Below are 8,255 nucleotides of genomic sequence, written 5' to 3'. Positions count from 1 at the left end.
AAGTTGAGTTCTCCTCATTTCAAAATAAAACGATTTAAAACTGTCACGTTGGCGAGTGTATTTATATCATTTTCCCGCAATATTAAAATCAGCTTTCATGTCCATGGAAGCTGATTTAAATATCCTCCTGAGACCCTGTGTCCTCACAGAGGACATCACATTTTGGGTTTACAATACCAACACTTCCCCTAGAAATACCCACTTGCAGTTGGTTGTGTGCGTTCATGTTTAGGCTAGTGGTGTCCCAAAACAGAACTGAGGTAGTGGAAGTGGTTTCCAACACTTAAAACCCGCCCTAGATTCCAAGGGAGCCCCGACCCACACTTTCAACAAAGTGGAAGATGAAGTCAGCAACTTCTGCAAGTTTTGGAAAACGATTTGTTACTGTATGATCAGAATGTAGGCAATACAGACAACAGATGGTTGGACTAGCGTAAACTCATCAAAAAGAACTAGAAGACGTCATAGGCGCCTCCTGTTTTCAGCATTTCTTCTCTGTTGATTCATCAGATGGAGAAGCATAAACATAGCACACACCACGACACAAGCGCTGGAGTCGGCATTTTCAAACCTGAATGACTACCAGTATCTTGCGTCGCTACTACGCATGACGTATGTCTGCATGTCGGCCATGCCAATTTGCATGAAGTGGTGTCTCATTTCTTAGGGAAAGATCTCTACCCTAATATTTCTCACTTCCCACATCAAGGGTTATCTCGCAAACAAAGGCACTCAATACCAAGTGGAAGATTTAAGGGGTAGAAAAGGGATTGGGCCTTAATTCTACTTAACTTTGACCTATTGTCCTCGTTTGTGGACACTTTTTTGTGCCATCTAGTGGCAGTAAAACCACAATACACCAATCCATGTAAAACCAAGACAGCCATCTCTGCCAAGTCAGTCTGCAGCTAGTCTCGCTCACGCTGGGACGACTCTCACTTTAAGATTGGAGAAAAAAAAACACCCGGCTGCTTGTATTTCTTTCAACCAATTACAATCGTTCTTGGTGGTGCCACAGCAACTGTACGCTTGCAAAAATATTGCCGGGGGGAAACAGGTTTTGGTGTAACACGCCCAAAAAATATCGCCTACAGGACGCGAACCATGGCAGAAAAATGGCTACATCCCCGCAAGATCAAACACCGCAAAAGTTAGTAAAGGACGTGTTGAAAACTGCAACCAGACGTGGTAGGGCGGGACTTCAGCGGGTGGCTCATTCCACCCAATGAGAGGCTAATCTTTGCAGCGAACTTCCACCCACTCAGATTTGTCTGCAGCCGACCACAACACAAATGTGGACAAGGTCCACCAAAACCTAATCAAATTTTATGGTTGAAACTTGAATGAATGAATGTGAATGAATGAATAATAATGTTTGTAGTCTGATATAGCAACAAATTTGACCAATTTTAGCAACAGTAACAAGACAAGAAGCTGTTATTTAGAAAGTACTCATTTGAAGATATAATGAAATTATCATCAGCTCGTTGAGGGACATTGGGACTTTATCATCGTCTTGTTTGAGGATGTTGAGACTTTATAATCTTCACGGATGAGGATATAAGGACTTTATTAGCATTGAAAATGTTTATTTTCTTATACTTACCAGGTCCTACTAACCCTAGATAGCTAGGAGAAATTAAAAATGCTAACCAAACAAAAATGCGGGTCTCAGGAGGACATTATTGAATATCATTATAATATATTATCTATTCAGTGTTAATTTTGGAAGCTAAATTATATTTAGTCCTAGTCTTTAGATGCTTATTAGTTTTAGTCACATTTAGTCATTTTTATTCTTCATAATGTTAGTCTAGTTTTATTTGATAAAAGGTCATAGCAGTTTGGTCAACCTTTAGTCATTACACATAGTCAAAATGTTTCTTTTCCCTCTTTAAACTCATCCAGTTTGGCAAAGACAGGGATCAGAAATTAGAATCAAGGTAACAGATTGTATGAAAATTTCACTGACATTAGGGTTGCAAAGATATGAGATTAAAATCCAGGTTTCACACTATCAAGGTATTACAGAATTTATATTATCATCACACACATCACAGAATGATTCTTAAAGGAGTAAAAACAGAAGGGCTACTTTTGGTTCAACAAATATTTTATTACTATAACTGAAACTTGAAACCATTTTGTAATGGGAGTATGTGTAAAAAGCTTCCCCTTTGAAAATAACTCAAAATAATGATTCTCCTTCAAGTTGCATTTTCCCCCAATATGGTACAGTAGTTAAGCAAATGTACACGGAGTGATAAAAGGCAACGTTTATATTATGGTATACCTTAAAACTGGTATATGGCTGCAACACTAATTTAGATATATTTTTTCCCACATCTACAAATAATTTCTACACATTCACAAGCGTACATTTCTCCAGCAGAGGTTTTGACAGGTTTATGGGATGAGTGCAATTTTACTGGTTATCATTTGAGAAGCTCATAATATCTTTATTTATGGTCATCATGACACCACAAATAACTGATCTGGGACAACTATGATTTGTACCCTGGTTCATTGTAAAGCAGAAAAATAACTTTATTTCAGCCTGAATTCTTTCTTAATCTGCACCATGTTAGACTGGAGGTTTAAACTGATCTCCAGATCAACAGATGTCAAGACCAGCGGCCAGTGGCTGCTCGTTCCGCTGCCAGTCACTGGCTAATTAGTGGAGTTAGCTGCTAACAGTCACCACTGCAAATAAAAAATTAAACAAATCCGTTAAACATCTCCACCATCCACAGTCAGACACTCACAGCTGATTATTTACTGCTGAATTACAGCTCACAACTCGCACCAACAGCTGTTGGTGCTCCGGTGAGAGTGCTTGTAGGCTAGCGAAACATCTGGGTGCAGACTATTTTCTAGAGTTAACCAGCCAGTTGGCAGTCTGATCTCATACGGCCATTTATCTGCTTTCTAGTTCAAAACATTTTTCTAATACGTTTCATAATATAATCTTATCTTTAAAATGATAAATCTGGATGCTCACATTTTGAATGTCCAATATTCCATCACCAACATTTTCATCCCGTCAAATTTATTAATATCAAGATCTATTTTAGCTTGTCAACATCTTCGCCACTGAAAACATGGCTGTTGAAGAGTAGTTTTCATCAATTAAATGAATACTGTCCCTCGACTTTACACTTTTAGTTCACCTTTTGGCTATTTTCTGAAAAAATGAAACAAAACAAAAAAACCTCACAATCCTCAAATATATTATCTGCCCAGCACCAAACAGCAAACAAAGTCATGCTAAGATTAGCTGACAGTTGAACACATTGTTAGCGGAGCAGTTAGCAGCTAGCTAGCTAGCTTAACAATAAGTTCCCACTGGAGATAACTAGCGGAGGTCAAAAACAGAGTGAATAGAAGGGTGGGTATTGGACTTACATTTGCCAGGTTTCCAGAAACAAAACTCCAAATGGATGCTCATGTTATTTCGTAATTGCTGGGTGCGTAAATGAAGAGGAAACAGTCCTGACAAGTTAGCTAACGGTCAGCCGTTGGTCGTTCTACCATTGACACCAGTCTGCCCTTCCTGAATTTCATGTAGTTAAAGGCTTGTCTCTGAAAAAAAAATAGAATAAAATACAATAAAATCAAAATCAACAACAGTAAATCTTTTATTGAACAAACAAAAATATATTAACATTATAGACACACTGAATAATCCAAGTCCCTGTGTGTGTCCACATACTCAGCGTAAAGTCAGACATGTTCTCAATGGCTGATGGCCTCTGCCAGGGTTATCCCTTCTCACCAACTCTGTTTGTGATATTCATGGACAACATCTCAAGCCGCAGCAGGGGGGAGGAAGGGATCCGGTTTGGGGCCATCAGAATTGCATCTCTGCTTTTTGCAGATGATAACCTCTTGCATGCACTGCAGCAGTTTGCAGCCAAGTGTGAAACGGTCACGATGAGAGTCATCACCTACAAGTCTGAGGGCATGGTTCACTGCTGGAAATATTGGATTGCCCCTCTGGGTTGGGAGAAAGTTGCTGCCCCAGGCTAGGGAGTTAAAGTATTTTGGTCTTGTTCACAAGTGAGGGTAAAATTGAGCGCTCGGCATCAGCAGTAATGCAGGCACTGTGCCCAACTGTCCTGGTGAAGAGGGAGCTGAGCCGAAAAGCATAGCTCTCAGTTCAAGGGTTCTGTCTACGTTCTAACCCTCGTCTGTGGTAATGAGCTTTGGGTAGTGACCAAAAGAATGAGATCATGGATACAAGCTGCCAAAATATGTGTCCACCGTAGGTTGGCTGGGCTCAGCTTTAGAGATAGGGCAAGGTAGGTAAGGAGACGATGCCATTTACAGCAGCTAGTTTAGGTGCAAAATCTGACAGTCTGACAAAGACTGACAAGCTGCGCACATCTGCAAGTGGATATAACATAGAAATGGCAATGAGACACGCTGTGCTTCATAACTAGTAACTAAGGCTCACCAGGTTCCATCATAATAGCATGCACTGGGGTAGGTTATGGAGCTCAGATATCCGGAGGGAGCTCGGAGTAGGGCCGCTGCTCCTTTGTGTCAAGAACATCCAGTTGAGGTGGTTCGGGTACCTGATCAGGATCCTCCTGTGCACCTCTTGTTTTCCAGGTACATCCAACGGGTAGGAGGCCCCGGGGCAGACTCAGAACACACTGGAGGGATTATATATCTCATCTGGCCTGGGAACACCTTGGGGTCCCCAGGAGGAGCTGGAAAGAGTTGCTGGGGAGAGGGACGTCTGGGGGGTTTAGGAAGAAGAAGAAGAAGAAATACTTTATTAATCCCCGAGTGGAAATTTAATTTTTCCACTCTGCTGTCATACAAACACAGGCCCGACATACACACACATGCACAAACAGGGCCTATAAATGCATTCAATGTAGAGATGTCACAGTGACCTCTCCAGCTACCAGTCCACACTCCATGTGTGGTATGGACAGGGACTTGGACCAACGACCCTTCAGTTCCCAAGCCAAGTCCCTATGGATTGAGCTACTGTTGCAAATGTCAGATTGTTTCTTATTCTTAACTCACATAAAGTACAAGAATATTAAATATCAAATCCAGATCTCTCCAGTGTCTTTTTTGTTGGATATATTCAATGCAAGATTTTAAAGAAAACCTCTTTAACTAGCCAAACTTTCTGCCAAACAATTTAATCATAAAGTGAAATCCAGAAGAGTTACAGCTTCTATGTGATTCCTTATGTTTTTATTTGAACATTAATTCTTGGTTACATCAATCGCGCTGTCAAAAGTGTGATTGATGAATAAAAAGATCCTTCCTATATTCATCATAATTTAAAAAGTATATGGCTTCAGTTTGCCTCAGAATACCTCACTGAGTTTTATTTTGAAGATACAAATAGGAAGTGCTATATTACCTTTGCGAGTCTGACAGCAGCTCTCTTTATACATCCATGAGTGGTCCTCAATAGGGATGCAGGCAGGGGGGTGCTGCAGACTGCGCATGCGCCCAGCTAACAGGCCTGCTGTAATCCCCTTTGTCACAAATAACAAGAGGATGCAATATGCTGTAATTAAGAAAAAACTACCCGCCTAATTACAGCCTTCCACTTTCAAAGCTTCCTATATGGAGGCTCACACCTGAGACAGAACTGAGAAATAAGCATTTATATTTCTGTGTGAGAAACACTGTATCAGCAAAAACAACATGGGAAGCTTTTGGATTTGGGACAAGACACCCTGTGTGGTTAAGTACTGCATATGGACAATAATGTAATGTGATGATGTATTACCTTATTATCCTTTAACATGCACTACTGGTTATACATTTATTCAAAATGTGTTGTAGCAACACATGAAATATCCCCTGTCAGCAAAATAAATTAAATTGAATTGAAATAAAATAAAATAAAATAAAATAAAATAAAATAAATAAATAAAATTCAATTTAATATAAAAAGTTACATAAAATTACTAAACATTTTTTTGAAAGTTCGACATGTAAAATCTGACAATTCATATGTTAATTATAATTTACACTGAGAATAAAGATTTAGCATTGGGGTCACCAGGAATCTTTAACTTTGCCAAGCAGCTGAAAGCTTTATTACAGATTAACCACAACTTCTTAGAGATGTGCAAGATGAACCTTATATTTTAAGAAAAACTAGATTTTTTTTTTTTTAAGTGAGAGTGAAGCTAAAGGTATTATAGTAGCTAAAAGTACCAACACGGGGCGTCGGTGGCTTAGTGGTAGAGCAGGCACCCCATGTACAAGGCTGTTGCTGCAGCGGCCCGAGTTTGACTCCAGCCTGTGGCCCTTTGCTGCATGTCACTCCCTCTCTCTCTCCCCCCTTCACACTCATCTGTCCTATCAATTAAAGGCTTAAAAATGGCCAAAAAATATCTTAAAAAAAAGTACCAACACAAACCTAAAAAATATTCACTGTAAAAATTCAAATGTTCACACAAGTACTGTACATAATTCTACATTAGGATACATTATCACAGTCATGCTTTAAAAAAAAATAATAATAAAATAAAATTGGTATTTAATCTGATAATGTAATTATGCAGTTTCAGGAACATTTGAAGTGGCTCTATGCAGAAAGTTAGATAAATATTTCCTTTTTGGATTAAGATTGAAGGTACTGATGAAGCTTTTATTTTGTGCTGATATTAACAAGGATTATCTTTATATATATGACCTTTGTATACCGCTGTTTACTACAGAGAAGTGTCTCTTTAAATATACCTATACCAATATATTTACGTATACATGTGTGAAATCCAAACTAACATGACATTGTAATTGTTCCAGGCCAAGGGCTTCACATCAAGGGACTGTTCTTTATTTATCAGAGGAGGTGGAGTGTTGATGAGAGTATATTTACAGAAATGTTTTATTATGTTCCTCCCTGAAGCTACAAATGTTTTTTTCTCAAGACTCCACATGTGATTGGTGGAAAATGCATGACCCTCCACCATAAATTAAGTTATTAGATTTTCTTTAAACTCACTTTTTGATATTTGAAAGTTAAAACTTAAGGACAAAATCCTGAAGTTTAAAAAAGCCTTGTGCATATACACACTGTATATGTTGTGTTGTATTATTGTACTGAATCACTCCATGCTCAGTAATCTTACACTTTATGTTTTAATTCTAAAAGCCTAACCAGGGACAGGGGTTGCAAATTAGCCATGGCTAGAAACCTGTATGCATCATATCTACTTTGTATTTTACATATGAAGCAGTGTCTTGTGCATTTGACAAAATAAATAAATTAATTAAAAAATAAGCATTCATTGCACGTGATGTGTCCAAGATCTGTCGGAAATTCGAAAATCCAACGATAATTACAGTTTTTACATTTTCTGTCTTTGATTAATGGTGTAATTTTGGCAATTTTTAAACTAAATAAGCAAAATAAAAAATATAAGTCTCTTCCCAGTGCTTAAAACATTATTTCACACCCCTCCCCCTTCATTAATAACAAACAATCCCTAACAATCAATACAATATTGAACAATTCTGCAATACAAGTGCAATCAGTCAAACTGCATCACATCAATCATATGAGAGGTGGATGACACTAAAAGGTATACTGCAGGTCAATACATTGGCACATGGTAATCTGTGTAATGATACTGATCAATGACAAGTGAGTCCTTAAAAAAGTGCTGACAGGAAATCCCTCAACACCACACCACAATACAAATTCATTCTATGTGCAAACTTGCCTTATTAATACACTAATAAAAATGTGTTGTCTTAAAAGAACAAGGAAAGAGGCAGTACGAGCAGATTTAGCTGAACTACTTCCAAGGTGATGCCTTCATGCTCATGTGCTCCTCACTCACGTCCTCAGATCAATGTTTGATGCAGCGCTGCTCTGGCGCCATCTTCTGGTCAACCACCATTAAATGTTCCACACTTTTAAGACCAATTTTAAGACGTACATATTTTCAGTGGCCTTTGCTTGCTTTTAGTGGTTTTAATATTTCATAATCTTTTGTGTATGTAATTGATCTTTCCAGATGTGTTTAGGTAAAAACACGTACTTATTCCAAACAGGTGCAGGTTTATTTTACACGACTTACTACAGGGGGAAGTCATTATGTGAAAAATGTCTTCATATCCATCTACAAAAAGAACTAATGGTACACAGTTGGCCCAGTGAAATCAGAATGGTCGGATACTTCTCAGAATTCTGCGTTGAGGGAGTTTGTTGGTCTCGGAGGGTGACAGCCAATGTGGTTACTGTTGACCTCTGAACCTCCTGC

The sequence above is a fragment of the Epinephelus lanceolatus genome, chromosome 11 (assembly GCF_041903045.1).
Source record: "Epinephelus lanceolatus isolate andai-2023 chromosome 11, ASM4190304v1, whole genome shotgun sequence".
NCBI classification, from domain to species: domain Eukaryota; kingdom Metazoa; phylum Chordata; class Actinopteri; order Perciformes; family Serranidae; genus Epinephelus; species Epinephelus lanceolatus.
This window is presented reverse-complemented; position numbering follows the sequence as displayed.